Here is a 21,161-nt window from a genome sequence, read left to right on the forward strand (position 1 = left end):
GGTATGATACAAAACACGATTTCCCCAGCATTTACATGCTATAATTTAAAGAGGAAAAAAAAATACTGACAGCATACTGGTCCTCTCCCATAAAAATTAATGCCTTTTTATATGCTTCTCTTGCAGTCATCTTATGTTCACAGCCAGTGAGATCATGTCGTCTACCCATAAAATCCAGGCTAGTTGTTGAATGCTGTCTTAAGAACTCACTTATATCCCAAGTGCTTGAAGCAAAGCTACATTCCATTTTTTATTATTTTTTACTTATGTTGCTTATGTGGTATCCCACAAAGTGACCTTCTCCATGGGATACTGGATGTATAGTGTGTTCCATGCAAATACTGTGATTTCTGTGTAAACTGTATGTTGTAGCAAATTGTGGCCTTACTCCCAAAGACTCATAGAAGTGAGCGGAGCAGTGGTGACTTGTGTAAACTATTGCTCTATTGACACACAGTACTATGGGATGCCTGCTCTCGTGAACTGTGGTGGTTTACCTAAAAATGGTATTTTGGGACAACACATTTAATTTTTATGAGATCAATGCAAATTTCCATATTACTCTACTTATTGTAAATTTTACCTTGGGGTTCCCTCAGTGACTCACCCACCATTATGTGTGTGTTTTTGTGTCTGTATTTTGGATTTTATTATTAATGTTTTATTACCTAGTCATTTTTGTCCTGGCATTTTTTGTTTTTGGGTTTATATTTCCATTAGAGGTGCATGCATAATATTTGAAACTGTGTCTGAACATAATTCCTACTAAATACTTTGTAATTACAGATTGTCTGTACTCTTAGTGTAATAAAAGATTGCAAGAGGAACCAACTGTTGCAGTCCACAGACACTTGGCAAAAAGTAGATGCTTTGATTGTTTTTTAAAATCCTCTAGATATTCATTTTACTAAATGAGTTAGAATCAACTCTTACCCAAACAATTTAAATATTGTAATATTGCCATGTTAGCAAGTAAAAGTAAATCAAAATGTATTTTACTAAAAGACAGATCAAAAAAAATCTCATTGATTAATCAACATTTTACATTATGGAGTGCTTATTAAAAATGCTAGGAAAGATAGATCAGCAGACATTAGGTCCTCTGCTGATCTTCTTGAGTCATCTTTGGCTTCTTTCTTTTGGCATATGCAATCATGGAGTCTCATAGCAAAATGTAAAATAGAGCATCACTCTGCCAAGACAACATCAGCAACAAGTTAAAAAACATCTTAGAACTTTTTAGATCCCCTTCTGTGCCATCTGTCTTTCTCTAATGTGCAGGAATAATGTGCAAAGTGCTGACACAGCATAAAATAATTCACAATAATTGTAAAGGCATCATTAACTTAGTGGAGATATAGCAAGGAAGCCATCAGTGATATCACAGTAATGAGATTATGTGTATCTGTGATATTACAGTACTGGGCTAATGCTCATAGTTATAGCAAAATGCAATTAAAATCTACCTAGCATAGTTGCAGTACAGGTGATAACACACAGCACGTTTATATTGCTCAGGATGAATTGTAATAATACATGAATAAAAAACACATAACAGACTACAGTGAACATGGTGAGAAACTTATATAGAAAACTGTTAAGTAGAGATGAGCGTGTGTTTTGAAATTCGAATTTGCCAACTTCACTAAATTTGATTTGCGGAGAATAAATTTGCGTGAATTTCAGTACTGGAAAGCTTGTAATTATTTGGAATATACACATGGGGGAGAGGAGAGAGAAACCTGCTTACCATAACAGCTAAAACTTTACAGGGGAGTGAGGGGTCTAATAAACATAAGAGCTTACACTCTGCAGCAGAGAGAAAGAGGACCCGCTGATCATAAGAGCTTACACTCTACAGGTGAGAAAGAGAGCGAGGACCATGCTGACAATAAGAGCTTATACTCTAGCTACAGGCGAAAAAGAGAAAGAAAGGACCCTTCTGGCAATAAGAGCTTACACTCTACAAGCGAGAAAGAGAGAGAGGACAATGCTGACCACAAGAGCTTACATTCTACAGGAGTAAGACTAATCCAGTGACTCTGAAGATGGAAAACGACTCTGCCATGCAAACTGTGCTCAGCAGCGAACCACAATCTATGATTGCTCAGGTACTGACCACCACTGTACAAGACATGATAATTAGTGTTGAGCCTCCCCCGTAGTGTTCGAGTTCGGTTCGGTTCGTCGAACACCCGTATGTTCGCCGAACTGTTCGTCGAACTGTTCGTCGAACACCTTCGAACACCGTTAAAACCTATGGCAGGCAAACAAAAACACATAGAAACACATAGAAAACACCTTCAAATGTGTCCAAAAGCTGACAAACTGCTCTGAAGACGCAACTAACACATGGAAAAGTGACAAGTACATATAGTCATGCAAAAAGAAAAGAGGTGGAGGAGTAAAAGGAGGGGGAGACACAGATATAGGCATGTCATGCCCTTCGAAAACCAAAAAAGTGCGAAGCTGACACGGCAAGTCCGTTCCTGCCCATGCGACCTCCGTGTCGCTGGGTTTGTGCCAGAGCTGGGGTGGACCCTGACGGCCAGCCCCCCTCTCCCAATACTGGTGCCTGTCCGCTGGTGGGTCGAGCGAGTTCCCCTGCGATGGAGGCAGGTCTAAGCTTTTTATTTTAAATTGTCTCTCTAATTTGAATGACTACACTTTAAATCCTTTTATAAGGATCTATTGGAGGGCAAGGCTGATGCCAGCAGCCACGGGAATTCCAGCTCCAGTAGCGTCCACTAAAGCTGCTGCAGTTAAAAAGCTTTTATAAGGATCGAGCTTGGCGGTCCACCGCAAGGCGTCCTACCGCCAGTCCCAGCCCCTGTGCCTTGGGGTGCCCCCCCCGATGCTCATCACTGAGTGTCCCGGGGGCCCGAAGCATTTCCTTTGAAAAAATTAAGTGTCCATACTACAGGTGGCGTAGCTTGCTTAACAGGTGGGATAATCCGCTGACTAGCAGACACTACTACTAGGTGCAAAGTATTTCCTGGGCTAGATGCAGTTAAAAATTTGTAATTAGATACTCTCATTGGATGCTGAGAAAGTATTCCATAGAGTCTCCTGGCACGCCATATATTATTCTCTTAAAAAGCTTGGGGTAGGGGTCTAGGGGACCCTTTTATAGCCAAAATCATGGCCCTGTATCGCAATCCGTCAGCTAGGCTGAAGATAAATGGAACATTTTCATCACCTTTCATAATCACCAATGGGACAAGGCAGGGATGTCCTCTGTCCCCTCTCTTGTACATCCTAGAGATGGAGCACCTGCTCTCATCAATTCGCGTTAACCCCAATATTAGGTGGATTGAGGTGGGAGGCACCGAGTATAAGTGCTCTGCATTTGCTGATGATGTCCTAGTATATATCACTCAATCACATATATCCATCCCTGCTGTTATGGCTGAAATAGATCACTTTGTTACATGGTCAAATTTTAAAATCAATGCAGCGAAGTCTGAGGCCCTCGATGTCTCCCTCCCCAAATCCATACAGGATTCCATCCAGTCCAACTTTCCCTTTGCCTGGCCCTCACAGGGTATCAAATACTTAGGAATTCCTATTCATAGAGACCTCTCCCGTCTATGTTATCTTAATTTTGGGCCCTATATTGAACAACTCCATACAGACCACGGTAGGCAAGTTAGAACTGTAAGATTCACTACGTGAACCACTGGTGTTTTGTGGAAAAGCACATGTATGCTGTGTTCCAAATTATTATGCAAAAAGGGTTTAGGAGTGATAAGGTAAGAATTTTTTTGTTTGTCAGTTAAACTCATTGATGGTGATGTGTGTCAGGGCTCTTTATATCACTGTAAGCAATTGCAGACACCTGTGCTAATTAGTTTGGCAGGTGTGTCCAATGAAAGGCAAGACTACTTAAGAAGGCTGTCCCACATTATTAAGCAGCCTACATTTTCTGCCAAAATGGGAAAGAAAAAGGATGTGTCGGCTGCTGAGAAGCAACAAATTGTGGAGTGTTTAGGTCAAGGCATGACTACAATCAACATTGCCAAAACACTTCATCCTGATCATCGCACAATCAAGAAGTATGTAGCTGATTCACAGTACACATGTGTGCGTGTTGATAAGGGAAAATTGAGGACTCTTTCCTACAGGCAATTACGTCGGGTTAAAAGAGCAGCGGCAAAAAAGCCTTGTCATAGCAGCAGACAAGTTTTTGAAGCTGCTGGTGCCTCCAAAGTCCCCCGAACAACAAGATGCCGGGTCCTTCAGAGGTTTGCAGCTGTGCGTACACCATCCTGTCGACCTCCTCTATCCACTGTACACAAGCAGAAACGGCTCCAATGGGCAAAACAATACATGAAGATTGACTTCAAAACTGTTATGTTCACCGATGAGTGCCGTGCAACGCTCGATGGTCCAGATGGATGGAGTGGAGGATGGCTGGTTGATGGACACCCCACGCAAACACGGCCACGGCGCCAACAAGGAGGAGGTGGAGTAATGTTTTGGGCTGGAATCATGGGGAGAGAGATTGTCGGCCCCTTTAGGATCCCTGAAGGGGTAAAGATGAACTCCATAATGTATGTGGAGTTTCTCAAACAGCACTTCCTGCCATGGTTCAAGAAGAAGAACCGTGTATTCCGCAGCAAGATCATTTTCATGCATTATAATGCACCGTCTCATGCTGTGACCCCCATGCTCCCCTGACCTCAACCCCATTGAGAACCTCTGGAGCATCATAAAAGGAGTGTCTATGATGGCGGGAGGCAGTTCACATCTAAGCAACAGCTCTGGGAGGGTATTCTGTCCTCATGCAAAACAATTGAAGCAGAAACCATCCAAAACCTGACAAATTCAATGGACGAGAGAGTTCAGAAGCTCCTTTCGAACAAGGGGTCCTATGTTCAAATGTAACGTCACCTAGAATAAAGTTGTGAGTAGTGTTGAGCATTCCGATACTGAAATATCGGGTATCGGCCGATATTCGCGGTATCGGAATTCCGATACTTAATTCCGATACTTTTGCAATATCGTATACCGGAATCGGAAGTTCCCATAATGCAATGAGCCATTTTCATTTTATTCAACCAATGAGGATCCTAAGAAGTGTGGGCACATCCTGTTAGGCATGTAGGCATCTTATCTAATGGCATGGCTGTGATTGGCTGCTGAAATGATGTCATGATGCACTATAAAAACCGCCGCCGCCATTTTGAGCTCACTCTGCTGTGAATTCAGTTAGGGATAGGACTCTGTTGTTCTGAGGGACAGTTTTAGCTACCTATTTGGTCTATTCTGCTTTACCCAAGCTACTTTATAAATCGCTGTGCCTTGCAGTGCTAGTGCACAGTTCTCTGTGCTGTTCACCGCTTTCTGCAAGGTCTCTGTGTGTGAGTGCAGCTCACCCTGTAGTGTGTGCTTCAGCCACATCTGGTTATAGTGCACTCAGTGTGTGTCACTGCCTCATACATTGTCCTTTTTTGCCAATTCATAATTTTTCCTGATATCTCCTATTAGTGTGGTGGTTCCATCCATATTCAGCTAAATTGGTTCCAAACACACTATATAGGAGTAGATAGAGAAATGTTTTTGATCTTGCAGCGCTAGTGCACAGTGCTCTGCATCTGTACTGTTCACCGCTGTCTGCAAGGTCTGGTGTGAGTGCAGCTCACCCTGTAGTGTGTGCTTCAACCACGTCTGGTTGTAGTGCACTCAGTATGTGTCACTGCCTCATACATTGTCCTTTTTTGCCAATTCATAATTTTTCCTGATTTCTCCTATTAGTGTGGTGGTTCCATCCGTATTCAGCTAAATTGGTTCCAAACACACTATATAGGAGTAGTTAGAGGAGCCTTTCTGCAGCATTGGGCCCTGCAGCCCCAGCCAGATTAGTATTAGCCTATTTTTTGTAGCCTCATCTATTGCATTGTAGGTTACCTTCCTACATTGTAATAGCTACAAAAGTTTGTGATACTATCGTTATTACATCTTTAGGCACATCCAGTGTCTTTTTGTGACAAAAAAAACCTAAATAAAGTTCACCAAACACTCCACTTTACAGTTGTGTAGGCCACATTATCTCATATTAAAGTCTAGTCCACACTTTATAAAATTAGTGTTTCTTATACCTGTTAGCAGCTGTTCAGGAATAAGCACACTAAGCCCTTAGTACTTTTCTGCCTATCTTTATCGGTCTACCAAGATGAAGAAGGCAGGGAGTAAGGCATGTGGTCGTGGGCGTGGGCGTGGAGTTTCTGGAGGGAGAGGACGTGAGGATTCTGTGCCTGCAGGGAGAGGACGTGGGGATTCTGTGCCTGCTGCGGGCACCAGTGACTCAGCATCCCCCAGTTTTACCAGGGAACAGTCCTTTATGCGCAGCTTTGTAGGAGCTAGCCGTACCTGAGCACTGAAGAGCACCCATCTGTCTCTTCACCACCTGCCAAATTGCCCAGGCAGTCAGAGAGCCCTGGACAGGAGCCATCTCTACTTCTGTTCTCTGAATCTCTTGGCTTGGAAAGAGGGGGCCAGCCAAGCAGAATTCGAGAATTTGAAGAAGAGGTAGTATGCAGTGATGCGCAACCGTTTTGTCTCTCTGAATCTGAAGAGGCGGGTGGGCCAGTGCCTATGGTCAGCAGCACACCTCAGTACGCATCTGATGATGAGACTCAGGTGCCACTTTCTGGTGAGTACTGTGCTGTCGAGACTACCCAGGAGAAGCAGTTGTTTGAAGAGGGTGGTGTAGATGATGAGGTTCTTGACCCATCATGGTGTGAGGGACAGGAAGGTGGTGGGAGGAAGGTGGTGGGAGCAGCTCTGAGGAAGAGATTCCCCGAACAGCCCAAAAAGGAGGGAGAGGGAGGGGGCAGACTTGGTTGCCTGTAGCCTCCACTTCGGCACCCATTAGGAGCATGGCTCTTCCAAAATCCAAAGCGGGCGCTCCCAAGACTTGCAGTGCCTGGTCCTTTTTTGACACAGTTGCAGATGACATTTGCTTTGTCAAATGCAAGCTGTGTAATCAGAAGGTGAAAAGAGGGAAAAGTGTCAGCAACCTCAATACCACAAATATGTGGAAACATGTGCGGACCAAGCACATGGTGGAGTTACAAAAACACACTGAAGACCTAGGCCAACCTACAGCGCCACCTACCACCTCTTCAGCTCGTGTTGTAGCCTCTTCCTCCAGCTCACACACAGCTGGTTCGGCTTCCTCACAGAATCGCCATGGAAGAATCTCTGGCACTGTTGTACAGAGACACAGTGTAATTCCACCCACAGCACCACTTTCCCAGTCATCCTCACACTCCCAGGCCAGTCTACAGCCATCGTTAGCACAGGCATGGGAGAAAAGGCGCCCATACTCGGCAAACCACCCCCGAGCACAGGCTCTGAATGCTGGCTTTGCTAAACTACTGGCCCTTGAAATGCTATCATTCAGGCTGGTGGAGACTGACACATTCCGTAACTTTATGGCATTGGCAGTCCCACAATACAACGTGCCCAGCCGCTTTTATTTCAGCAGGCAAGCCGTCCCTGTCCTGCAACATCATGTGGAGGGAAAAATAAAACATGCGCTACAAATCACCGTCAGTAGCAAGGTCCACCTGACCACCGATGCATGGACCAGTAATCATGGACAGGGACGATACCTTTCCCTCACTGCCCATTGGGTAAATGTTGTGGAGCCGGGTACAGATCTTGAGAGTGGCGCTGTACGTGTTCTGCCAACTCCAAGGATTGCAGGAATCCAGTCTGTACACATTGACTCCTCCTCATACTCCAGTTCCTCTGAATCAGCGCTGCAGGAGCCGTCACGGTCTACCTCCACATCGACCCGTGAACGGTTACCTGTTATGGTGACCAATATGAGCACAGCCATGGCCAAATGTCAACAGGCCGTATTAAAATTAATTTCTTTGGGGAATCGAAGCCACACAGCGCAGGTGCTCTGGAATGCCATCAAGCAGCAGAGCGACGTGTGGTTCGTGCCAGCGAATCTCTAGCCAGGCATGGTAGTGTGTGACAATGGCCAAAATCTGGTGGCAGCTCTGGGCCTAGGCAACCTCACTCACATCCCATGTCTGGCACATGTGCTCAACTTGGTCGTGCAGAGTTTTTTGAGGGACTATCCGGATCTTGATGCACTGCTTCACAAGGTCCGCATAGAGTGCGCTCATTTGCGGCATTCCAGCAATGCAAGATCACGCATTGCAGCTCTGCAGCGCCGATTACGTCTTCCGGAACATCGCATCATATGTGACCTACCCACCAGGTGGAATTCAACGTTACATATGTTGGAGAGGTTGTGTGAGCAGCAGGCAGCAGTAATGGAGTACCAGCTGCAGCAGGCGCAAACAAGTCGCAGTGCGCGCCGTTCACACTTCACCACCACTGAGTGGGCCTCTATGAAGGACATTTGCCACGTTTTGCATGCCTTCGATTATTCCAAGCGGATGGCGAGTGCAGATGATGCACTAGTCAGCATGACTATCCCCCTTATCTGCCTGCTTGAAAAAACACTGCAAGCACTAAGGGACGAGGTTTTGGAAGAGGTGGAGGATGAGGAGTCACAAATGCCATCTGCTTCTCTACAGTCTGCGCATCGTGGTTCCTCACAAAGGCCTAGGCAGGGGACACTTTGTGAGGAGGACGAGGAGGAGTCAATGGATGAGGAAGACATCTGTCCAGAGGAGGGAGGTACACAATGCTCTAGTAGTCAGTATCTAGAGCGAGGGTGGGGTGATGCAGAGCAGGCAGAGATCACGCCTCAAGCAGGGGACAGCGTTTCTTGGCCAGTTGGCAGTCTGCAGCACATGGTTGATTTCATGCTGCAGTGCCTGAGAAACGACCGCCGCATCGCCCACATTCTCAACATGGCTGATTATTGGGTGTCCACCCTCCTAGATCCTCGCTACCGGGACAACTTACAAAGCCTCATAACACCGTTGAACCGGGAGCGTAAAATGCGGGAGTACCAAGACGCACTGGTGCATTCCATCATGTTCTCCATTCCAACCGAGAGCAGTGCTGCTAGTGCTTTACAAAGCAGCTCAGTGCGTCGAGGCAGTGGAGGAAGCTCTGCACAAAGAAGCAGCAGAAGCAGCGCCTCAGCACAAGGCAAGACCAGTATGGCCGAAATGTGGCAAAGTTTTGTGTCCCCGCCGCCACAAATGTCTACACCATCACAGACGGCTCCAGTCAGCAGGAGGCAACGTTTCCGTCAGATGGTGACAGACTACATGTCTTGCCCTCTTAGTGTACTCCCAGACGGCTCTTCTCCCTTCAAGTTTTGGGTCTATAAGCTGGATACATGGCCAGAGCTTAGTCAGTATGCATTGGAGGTGCTAGCTTGCCCTGCTGCTAGTGTATTATCGGAACGCGTCTTTAGTGCCGCAGGTGGTGTACTAACAGACCGTCGCATGCGACTATCCTCCGATAACGTTGACCGGCTTACTTTTCTCAAAATGAACAAGGCCTGGATCTCTCATGAATTTGCCAGTCCTCTTCCAGAATAAATAATTGGTTGGCAACAGTATCCAGGTCTCCTGTTCTGTTCATGTTTCTACCACCTGAACTGTAATCCCTGAGCTTCAACACCGCCAGTTGGCGCTCGGAAGTGCCGTCTGCACAGTCAACACTTGCTGCCGTGTTATTGGGGTTCAGTAACGTCAGCTGTTCCCCTGCTGTGCGGACGGCAATTTCTCCTGCTCTGTCCACATCCACTGTACTACTGATTTAAAACCTCCTCCAAATACACCTCTGGCTCCTCTGTTTTCAGTATTATCCCTGAGCTCCAACACCACCAGTTGGCGCTCGGAAGTGCCGTCTGCACAATCAACACTTGCTGCCATGTTATTGGGGTTCAGTAACGTCAGCTGTTCCCCTGCTGTGCGGACGGCAATTTCTCCTGCTCTGTCCACATCCACTGTACTACTGATTTAAAACCTCCTCCAAATACACCTCTGGCTCCTCTGTTTTCAGTATTATCACTGAGTTCCAACGCCGCCAGTTGGCGCTCGGAAGTGCCGTCTGCACAGTCAACACTTGCTGCCATGTTATTGGGGTTCAGTAACGTCAGCTGTTCCCCTGCTGTGCAGACGGCAATTTCTCCTGCTCTGTCCACATTCTCACTACTACAAATTTTAAAGTTGCTCCAATTACACCTCTGGCTCCTCTGTTTTCAGTATTATCCCTGAGCTCCAACACTGCCAGTTGGCGCTGGGAAGTGCCGTCTGCACAGTCAACACTTGCTGCCATGTTATTGGGGTTCAGTAACGTCAGCTGTTCCCCTGCTGTGCGGAGGGCAATTTCTCCTGCTCTGTCCACATCCACTGTACTACTGATTTAAAACCTCCTCCAAATACACCTCTGGCTCCTCTGTTTTCAGTATTATCCCTGAGCTCCAACAGTGCCAGTTGGCGCTCGGAAGTGCCATCTGCACAGTCAACACTTGCTGCCATGTTATTGGGGTTCAGTAACAACTGCTGTTCCACTGCTGTGCGGACGGCAATTTCTCCTGCTCTGTCCACATTCTCACTACTACAGATTTTAAAGTTGCTCCAATTACACCACTGGCTCCTCTGTTTTCAGTATTATCCCTGAGCTCCAACACCGCCAGTTGGCGCTCGGAAGTGCCGTCTGCACAGTCAACACTTGCTGCCGTGTTATTGGGGTTCAGTAACGTCAGCTGTTCCCCTGCTGTGCGGACGGCAATTTCTCCTGCTCTGTCCACATCCACTGTACTACTGATTTAAAACCTCCTCCAAATACACCTCTGGCTCCTCTGTTTTCAGTATTATCCCTGAGCTCCAACACCGCCAGTTGGCGCTCGGAAGTGCCGTCTGCACAGTCAACACTTGCTGCCGTGTTATTGGGGTTCGGTAACGTCAGCTGTTCCCCTGCTGTGCGGACGGCAATTTCTCCTGCTTTGTCCACATCCACTGTACTACTGATTTAAAACCTCCTCCAAATACACCTCTGGCTCCTCTGTTTTTAGGATTTACCCTGGGCTCCAATACCGCTAGTTGCTGCTCAGAAGTGCCGTCTGCACAGTCAACACTTGCTCCAGTGTTATTGGGGTTCAGTAACGTCAGCTGTTCCCCTGCTGTGTGTCCGGCAAATTCTCCTGCTTTGTCCACATCCACTGTACTACTGATTTAAAACTTGCTCCAATTACACCTCTGGCTCCACTCTGTTTTTAGTATTCACCCTGGGTTCCAGCACCGCCAGCTGGTTCTCGGTAGTTCCATTTGCTCTTGTACCTTCTACTACCCATCCGGGTTCCAGTACCGTCAGCTGGTTCTCGGCAGTGCCTTTGGATTAGGAGCCTCCTTCTCGGTATCCAAGTTCCACCAATGTCTGCTGGTTCTTGGTAGTGCTTTCTGGCACAGGTACCTCCTGCTTAGTAACCGAGTTCCAGTACCGTCAGCTGGTCTTCGGCAGTTCCACTGGCTCTTGTACCTTCTGCTACCCATCCGGGTTCCAGTACCGTCAGCTGGTCCTCGGTAGTTCCTCAGCTTTCTTGTACCTTCTGCTACATTTCCAAGTTCAAGCTTTTTGAAATGGTTCTTGGTAATCACTCTGGATCTCCCTGACGAGGACCCTGAAGACGAGGACCCTGAAGACCACCCCGAAGAAGACGAGGACCCTGAAGACCACCCCGAAGAAGACGAGGACCCTGAAGACCACCCCGAAGAAGACGAGGACCCCGAAGACCAACCCGAAGAAGACGAGGACCCCGAAGATGAGGACCCCCGAAGACGAGGACCCTGAAGACCACCCCGAAGAAGACCAAGAAGATGACCCTGAAGAAGTTGACCAAGAGGACAAAGAAGAGAAGACAAGCACCAAGATACAGAAGAACAAGAGACAGAAAACCAAGAAGCAGAAATACAAGAAGCTGCAGAACAAAAAGCGGAAGAACATTAAGCATAAGACTAAAAATCAGAGCAAAAGATAATATCTAAATTATAAGCAGAAGATGACTAAGCAGTGTATGGGGGTGAGTCCGTTCCTCCTCGTGGTGCCCCTGGAAAAGACCTGCTGCTGCAGGCCAAACTGAACGCGGACAAATCCTGTTGTAAATCTTTTGTGACGGGCAGAACGAAAGGTGTAATGTCCAACCTTTTATAGATAACAACTACAGGAATGCCTGTCACAAATAAGAATATGATGAAGAAGAAGAATATGAAGAAGATGAAGAAGTAGAATATGAAGAATGAAAAAAAAAGAATAATACGAAGAAGGTGAAGAAGAAGAAGATGAAGAAGGTGAAGAAGAAGTGGATGAAAAAGATGCTGAGGATGATGAAGGAGAAAGTGTGGGAGAAGTAAAAAAGAAGGTGAAGAGCATGGAAGTAGTGAAACATAAAAATACTTAACATAGTCAATATTTCCGTAACTCAGAACGTCTTAAAAAAATATTAATTCCTGCTATTCCATTTGATTGGGCTAAGCCTCTATGCCTTTATTGTCTCCCCCACCTCCCCCAATACATTCTACATTATTCTTAGTTGTTTTCCTTCATGTAGAATTAACCTACAAGGAAAGAAAGGGTTTATTTTCATTCCGATATTTCTGTCCCATTGACTTGCATTGGTTTCCGGTATCGGAATCGGCGACATGCGATACTTTTTCGGTATTGGTCCAATCCAATCCGATCCGATATTTCCCGATATCGGAAGGTATCCCTCAACACTAGTTGTGAGTTGAAAACTGTTTGATTTCAGTTTCTAATAACCTGCTAATGAATATAATTTCAAAAATGACCATTTTTTTGTTCTTTATTAAAATGAAAAGGTTGATCGAAGAGTGTGGGGGATCTAACAGTGTGGCAACCCAGTAGTCAGGATTATTTCGAATTCTGACAATCTGAGGGTCATTATGAAGGTAGTGCAGCAAGAAGGTACTCATGTTTCTTGCGCATCTAGGAGCCCCAAAATAATTTTCCGGGCTAGATGCAGCTAAAAATTATTAGCTTATTATAGATGGCCTAATGGAATCATACTGCAAACTGCTACAAGGCCCAAATTATTTTCCAGCCAAGATACAGATAAACTTGATAAGTAATTTTAAATCTGGTGGAGTTTAGTATAGTTGTCCTAATAGAATCAGTACTGCAAACTGCTACAAGGCCCAAATTATTTTCCAGCCAAGATAAAGATAAACATGATTAGTAATTTTAAATCTGGTGGAGTTTAGTATAGATGGCCTAATAGAATCAGTACTGCACACTGCTACAAGGCCCAAATTATTTTCCAGCCAAGATACAGATAAACATGATTAGTAATTTGAAAGCTTAAAACAGTTGGTGTGGTGATTTTAACAAATCATCAAGCTTTTACTCTCCCCAGGATGACACAGGGGTAGAAAAGTCATTTCGGATCCATGATTTGTTCATCTTTATGAACGTGAGTCTGACTACATTATCAGTGGAGAGCCGCGTGCGCTTATCTGTCAGCACACCACCAGCAGCGCTGAACACACGTTCAGACAGAACACTGGCTGCGGGTCATGACAAGATCTCCAAGGCGTAAGTGGCGAGCTCTGGCCATTTATACAGATTGGAAGCCCAAAAAGATCAAGGGTCCAGTGACACAGTCATGGCTTCAATGTTTACTTGGAGATACTCCTGTACCATCGTCTCTAGGCGTTGACTATGTGTCAGACTTCTTGTCTCCTGTGGCCTTGCAAAGGATGGGCTAAAAAAGTGGTGAAATGATTCCGCAAAATTGATGTTACCAGCAGATACTGTGTTTCTGTTACATTTTGAGTGCTGAACACTCGACGGTCCCACGGTTGGCAAGTTGGAACTGTGAGATTCACTACGTGCACCACTAGTGTTTTGGGGAAAAGCACATGTAAGATTCTGCAACAGTCTCTGCTGATACTCCTGCATGCGTGCATCTCTTTCTATGGCAGGAATAATTTCTGCAAATTTACTTTTGTACCGGGGATCTAACAGTGTGGCAACCCAGTAGTCAGGATTATTTCTAATTCTCACAATTCGAGGGTCATGTTGCAGGTAGTGCAGCAAGAAGACACTCATGTGTAGTGTTGAGCCACCCCCGTAGTGTTCAAGTTCGGTTCGTCGAACTGTTCGTCGAACACCTTCGAACACCGTTAAAACCAATGGCAGGCAAACAAAAACACATAGAAACACATAGAAAACACCTTCAAAGGTGTCCAAAAGCTGACAAACTGCTCAGAAGACATAACTAACACATGGAAAAGTGACAAGTACATATAGTCATGCGAAAAGAAAAGAGGTGGAGGAGTAAAAGGAGGGGGAGACACAGATATAGGCATGTCATGCCCTTCTAAAATCCAAAAAGCGAGAAGCCGACACGGCCAGTCCGTTCCTGCCCGTGCCACCTCCGTTTGTGCCAGAGCCGCGGTGGACCCTGACGGCCAGCCCCCCTCTCCCAATACTGGTGCCTGTCCGCTGGTGGGTCGAGCGAGCCCCCCTGTGGTGGAGGCAGCTCTAAGCTTTTTAATTTAAATTGTCTCTCTAATTTGAATGAATACACTTTAAATCCTTTTACAAGGATCTATTGAAGGGCAAGACTCATGCCAGCAGCCGCGTAATTCCAGCTCCAGTAGTGTCCACTAAAGCTGCTGCAGTTAAAAAGCTTTTATAAGGATCGAGCTCGGCTGTCCACCACAAGGCGTCCTACCGCCAGTGCCAGCCCCTATGCCTTGGGGTGCCTCCTGATGCTCTTCACTGAGTATCCCGTGGTCCCGAAGCATTTCCTTTGAAAAAATTAAGTGTCCAAACTACAGGTGGTGTAGCTTGCTTAACAGCCGGGATAATCCGCTGACTAGTAGACACTGCTACTAGGCACAAAGTATTTCCTGGGCTAGATGCAGTTAAAAATTTGTAATTAGATACTCTCGTTGGATGCTGAGAAAGCATTCCATAGAGTCTCCTGGCACGCCATATATGATTCTCTTAAAAAGCTTGGGGTAGGGGTCTAGGGGACCCTTTTATAGCCAAAATCACGGCCCTGTATCGCAATACGTCACCTAGGCTGAAGATAAATGGAACTGTAGCACCCCGAGGGCATGGTTACTGCACAGGTATTGCACCTCGCCCAGATGTGTGATATCTCACTCTCAGGTAAGGATGGAGTGTGGATCAGGACCCCGACACCTGCATGCATTACACCACATTGCCGTGGGGCAGGGCGACCAATATGCCCCTGAGATGGGCACTACAGTCCCTGTCCCTGGCTGGAGTGGGGGGAGGGAACACTGAGGAAGGGGAACCCTGTAGTACAGGAGCAGGGAGGAAGCAGTTCCTGGGTTTATTGAGAAGGGAGTATAAAAGGTGGGCACCATCTTAGTTCAGTGCAGAGAAGTCTGAGCAGAAGTGACAGGGAGCAGGGGCTCTGCATGAGCTCTGCTCCGGAGGCAGGCCCAGTAACAGAGGCCCAGGCCTGGAAGAGGGAGAAGGAAGGAAGAGTAGCAGAGAAGGCTCCAGGAACGAGGAACGAAGGGATCCCAGGGGTGTGGACGGGCGAGTCGCCACCGCACGCCCGAATCCACCTGCATGGAGGGGTCAGGCCAAAGGGGGAGACCGGTCCCCGAAACTAGTGGAGGCGGGAAACGACCCTCAGCTAGAAACCGGACGCTGTGACATTTTATGTGGCGCAGCCCCTCGCTACACCCGCTAGGAGGGCAGCACATATTGTCAGGGAAACTGGCGCCAAGTTTACCAAGAGGAGGCCCGAGGCAGCTGGACAGAAGGGTTGGTAAGAAAGGCCAGACAAAGGACACACAAAGGGGGTCCTGTGAAGTGCTCCAAAGTTATCTGGGAGTTGTCTGAGCCCCTCACCTGGTGAGCACAGTACGACGTTGGCAGCCGTTACCTGCAGAAGTGGTCTGGATAATAAGAACTGTGAGTAAAGGCCCTGGACTGCATCACTGACTCCGTGTCATTACTGCTGCTGCCCTGCACCATCACCCCCATCCTCCGCATACACTGCCCTGAGGCTATACTCCTCCCGTGGGGAGTTATGCTACGCTCTGCTGCACCCACAACACCAGCCTCAGCGGTCTGCCCGGCAGCGACGGTTCACTCTGACCGCAATCCACGGGTGGCGTAGTCGGACATTTAAACATCAAAACCACATAAATAGTTCCGCCACTGCTTTGACCACCCTGAGCCACGGAACCGGGTCGCCGCCACGGAGACTACAACCACCAGCATCCACCAAAAAGGGTCCGGCTCCGGATGTCCCAAGGCCCAGGGGGCGCATCAGAACATTTTCATCACCTTTCATAATCACCAATGGGACAAGGCAGGGATGTCTTCTGTCCCCTCTCTTACACATCCTAGTGACGGAGCACCTGCTCTCATCAATTCGTCATAACCCCAATATTAGGTGGATTGAGGTGGGAGGCACCGAGTACAAGTGCTCTGCATTTGCTGATGATGTCAATCACATATATCCATCAGCAGGCTGTTATGGCTGAAATAGATCACTTTGTTACATGGTCAAATTTTAAAATCAATACAGCGAAGTCTGAGGCCCTCGATGTCTCCCTCCCCAAATCCATATAGGATTCCATCCAGTCCAACTTTCCATTTGCCTGGCCCTCACAGGGTATCAAATTCTTAGGAATTCCTATTCATAGAGACCTCTCCCATCTATGTTATCTTAATTTTGGGCCCTTTATTGAACAACTCCATACAGACCACGGTTGGCAAGTTAGAACTGTAAGATTCACTACGTGAACCACTGGTGTTCTGTGGAAAAGCACATGTACACTGTGTTCCAAATTATTATGCAAAAAGTGTTTAGGAGTGACAAGGGAAGAATTTGTTTGTTTGTCAGTTAAACTCATTGATGGTGATGTGTGTCAGGGCTCTTTATATCACTGTAAGCAATTGCAGACACCTGTGCTAATTAGTTTGACAGGTGTGTCCAATGAACGGCAAGACTACTTAAGAAGGCTGTCCCACATTATTAAGCAGCCTACATTTTCTGCCAAAATGGGAAAGAAAAAGGATGTGTCGGCTGCTGAGAAGCAACAAATTGTGGAGTGTTTAGGTCAAGGCATGACTACAATCAACATTGTGCGATGATCAGGATGAAGTGTCTTGGCAATCAAGAAATATGGAGCTGATTCACAGTACACACGTGTGCGTGCTGATAAGGGCAAATTGAGGACTCTTTCCTACAGGCAATTACGTCAGGTTAAAAGAGCAGCGGCAAAAAAGCCTTGTCATAGCAGCAGACAAGTTTTTGAAGCTGCTGGTGCCTCCAACGTCCCCCGAACAACAAGATGCAGGGTCCTTCAGAGGTTTGCAGCTGTGCGTATGCCATCCTGTTGACCTCCTCTATCCACTGCACACAAGCAGAAACGGCTCCAGTGGGCCAAACATTACATGAAGACTGATTTCAAAACTGTTTTGTTCACGGATGAATGCCGTGCAACGCTCGATGGTCCAGATGGATGGAGTAGAGGATGGCTGGTTGATGGACACCCCACGCAAACACGGCTACAGCGCCAACAAGGAGGAGGTGGAGTAATGTTTTGGGCTGGAATCATGGGGAGAGAGATTGTCAGCCCCTTTAGGATCCCTGAAGGGGTAAAGATGAACTCCATAATGTATGTGGAGTTTCTCAAACAGCACTTCCTGCCATGGTTCAAGAAGAAGAACCGTGTATTCCACAGCAAGATCATTTCCATGCATGATAATGCACCGTCTCATGCTGCACATAAAACATCTGCATCTCTGGCTGATATGGGCATAAAAGGGGACAAACTTATGGAGTGACCCCCATGCTCCCCTGACCTCTACCCCATTCAGAACCTCTGGAGCATCATCAAAAGGAGTGTCTATGATGGCAGTTCACATCTAAGCAACAGCTCTGGGAGGGTATTCTGTCCTCATGCAAAACAATTGAAGCAGAAACCATCCAAAACCTGACAAATTCAATGGACGAGAGAGTTCAGAAGCTCCTTTCGAACAACGGGTCCTATGTGCAAATGTAACATCACCTAGAATAAAGTTGTGAGTTGAAAACTGTTTGATTTCAGTTTCTAATAACCTGCTAATGCTTATAATTTCAAAAATGACCATTTTTTTGGTCTTTATTAAAATGAAAAGGTTGATCGAAGAGTGTGGGGGATCTAAGAGTGTGGCAACCCAGTAGTCAGGATTACTTCGAATTCTGACAATCTGAGGGTCATGTTGCAGGTAGTGCAGCAAGAAGGCACTTATGTGTCTTGCTCATCTCGGAGCCCCAAAATTATTTTCCGGGCTAGATGCAGCTAAAAATTATTATTAATTTTAAATCTGGTGGAGCTTGGTATAGATGGCCTGATAGAATCAGTACTGCACACTGCTACAAAGCCCAAATTATTTTCCTGCCAAGATACAGATAAACATGATTAGTAATTTTAAATCTGGTGGAGCTTATTATAGATGGCCTAATAGAATCATTACTGCACACTGCTACAAAGCCCAAATAATTTTCCAGCCAAGATACAGATAAACATGATTAGTAATTTTAAATCTGGTGGAGCTTAGTATAGATGGCCTAATATAATCATTACTGCACACTGCTACAAAGCCCAAATAATTTTCCAGCCAAGATACAGATAAACATGATTAGTAATTTGAAAGCTTAAAACGGTTGGTGAGGTGATTTTAACCAACCATCAAGCTTTTACTCTCCCCAGGATGACACAGGGGTAGAAAAGTCGTTTCGGATCCATGATTTGTTCATCTTTATGAACGTGAGTCTGTCTGCATTATCAGTGGAGAGCCGCGTGCGCTTATCTGTCAGCACACCACCAGCAGCGCTGAACACACGTTCAGACAGAACGCTGGCTGCGGGACATGACAACATCTCCAAGGCGTAAGTGGCGAGCTCCGGCCATTTATCCAGATTGGAAGCCCAAAAAGAGCAAGGGTCCAGTGACACAGTCATGGCTTCAATGTTTACTTGGAGATACTCCTGTACCATCGTCTCTAGGCGTTGACTATGTGTCAGACTTCTTGTCTCCTGTGGCCTTGCAAAGTATGAGCTAAAAATGTGGTGAAATGATTTTGCAAAATTGATGTTACCAGCAGATACTGTGTTTCTGTTACGGTTTGAGTGCTGAACACTCGACGGTCCCACGGTTGGCAAGTTGGAACTGTGAGATTCACTACGTGCACCACTGGTGTTTTGTGGAAAAGCACATGTAAAATTCTGCAACAGTCTCTGCTGATACTCCTGCATGCGTGCATCCCTTTCTATGGCAGGAATTATTTCTGCAAATTTACTTTTGTACCGGGGATCTAACAGTGTGGCAACCCAGTAGTCAGGATTATTTCTAATTCTCCCAATTCGAGGGTCATGTTGCAGGTAGTGCAGCAAGAAGGCACTCATGTGTCTTGCACATCCAGGAACACCAAGTCCCTGTTGTGTTGGTGGCGAGGTAACAATCATGCTTCCTTCCTCTGTCCTCTCCCCCCAACCTCGCACAACAGAAATGTGATCAAGGTCTCCCTCATCTGATGAGTCTTCCATCAGTTCGTCCTCCACTTCTTCCTGGGCTCCTGCATCTTCCTCACTAGTTTGGCTGCTACCATGCGCCCTGGTAAAACCATCTCCCCCACCCTCACATGCCTGCCGCCTTGGTGCTGCCGACTGTTTGGACCTTGCAGATGTTAGCCCTTCCGCATACAACTACTCCTCCTCTACTTCCTCCACCTCCTCTTGTGCCACCACCTGACTCCGAATTCTGTTTAACATGTGCTCCAGCATGTAAATCACCGGAATAGTCATGCTGATAATGGCATCGTCAGCACTAAACATCTTCGTCGCCATTTCAAAACTGTGCAGACGGGTGCATAGGTCCCTGATCTGAGACCACTCCTCCAGCGTGATTTGCCCCACCTCTGGATCCCATTGGCCCAGGCTATACGTCAGAACGTATTGCACCAGGGCTTGTCGGTGCTGCCACAGTCGCTGCAACATGTGCAGAGTTGAATTCCACCGGGTAGGCACATCGCATTTTAGCCGGTGAAGTGGCAGGCCCAACGACTTCTGTAGAGATGTAAGTCGCTGAGCTGCGGGATGCGAACGGCGGAAGTGAGCACATAGCGACCGTGCCCTCTGCAGAAGGCCATCTAGTCTGGGATAGTGGGCTAAAAATTGCTGGACAACCAGGTTCAACACGTGAGCCATACAAGGCACGTGTGTGACATTGCCCAGGCGAAGGGCCGCACCCAGGTTTGCAGCATTGTCGCACACGGCCTTCCCTGGTTTCAGGTCCAGTGGAGACAACCATTCATGATATTGGTTCTCCAGAGCTGACCACAACTCCTCAGCTGTGTGACTCACATTTCCCAGACATTTCAAAGTAAAAACCGCCTGATGACGTTGAGCCCTACTGCCAGCATAGTAAGGAGGTGTGCAGAATCCCTTCTGCGCAGTTAGAAAGCTTGTGGCATGACCAGACAGGCTTTGGGTGCAGGCGGAGGACCGAGAAGAGGTTGAGGAGGCAGAAGCAGTGGAGGAACTTTGACATAAAGAGGATTGACGCACAACTCGTGGGGACGGCAAGACTTGGACAGCAGCCCCTTGTCCTGCTGTCACCATAGTTACCAGTGCCCAGTCTGCAACATGTAACGCCCCTGTCCATGCCTACTCGTCCAAGTGTCTGTGGTGAAATGCACCCTGTCACACACAGAGTTTCTCGAAGAAGCGGTGATGTTGTGTGCGACATGCTGGTGGAGAGCAGGCACACCTTTCTTTGAGAAGTAGTGCCGACTGGGCATCTGGTACTGGGGCACTGCGACGGACATAAGGTCTCGAAAATCCTCTGTGTCCACCAGGCGGAAAGGCAGCATTTCTGTAGCCAAGAGCTTGCAGAATGTGAAATTCAACCTCTTAGCTTTCTCATGGTTAGGAGGAAATGGTCTTTTACTTGTCCACATCTGAGGGACCGAGGGCTGGCTGTTGTGCTTAGACGGGGTTGATAAGGGTGTCCCCGGCAAACTGCCGGTCTGTGAGGAAGATGCAGGTGGACATGTTAGGTTTCATTGATCCAAAGGTGGTGCTATCGATGTCAGACAGCGCTCAACACCAGCTGGTGTTACCACCTCCAAAGAAAATGATGACCTGCCAATCACCCTGGCTGTTGCGGGTAAAGTGGTGGCAGGTCTGTGTCCCAAAACAGGTGTGACTG

The sequence above is a fragment of the Phyllobates terribilis genome, unplaced genomic scaffold, assembly GCF_046119375.1.
Source record: "Phyllobates terribilis strain yellow unplaced genomic scaffold, ASM4611937v1 Scaffold_2__4_contigs__length_985480577, whole genome shotgun sequence".
Taxonomy (NCBI): domain Eukaryota; kingdom Metazoa; phylum Chordata; class Amphibia; order Anura; family Dendrobatidae; genus Phyllobates; species Phyllobates terribilis.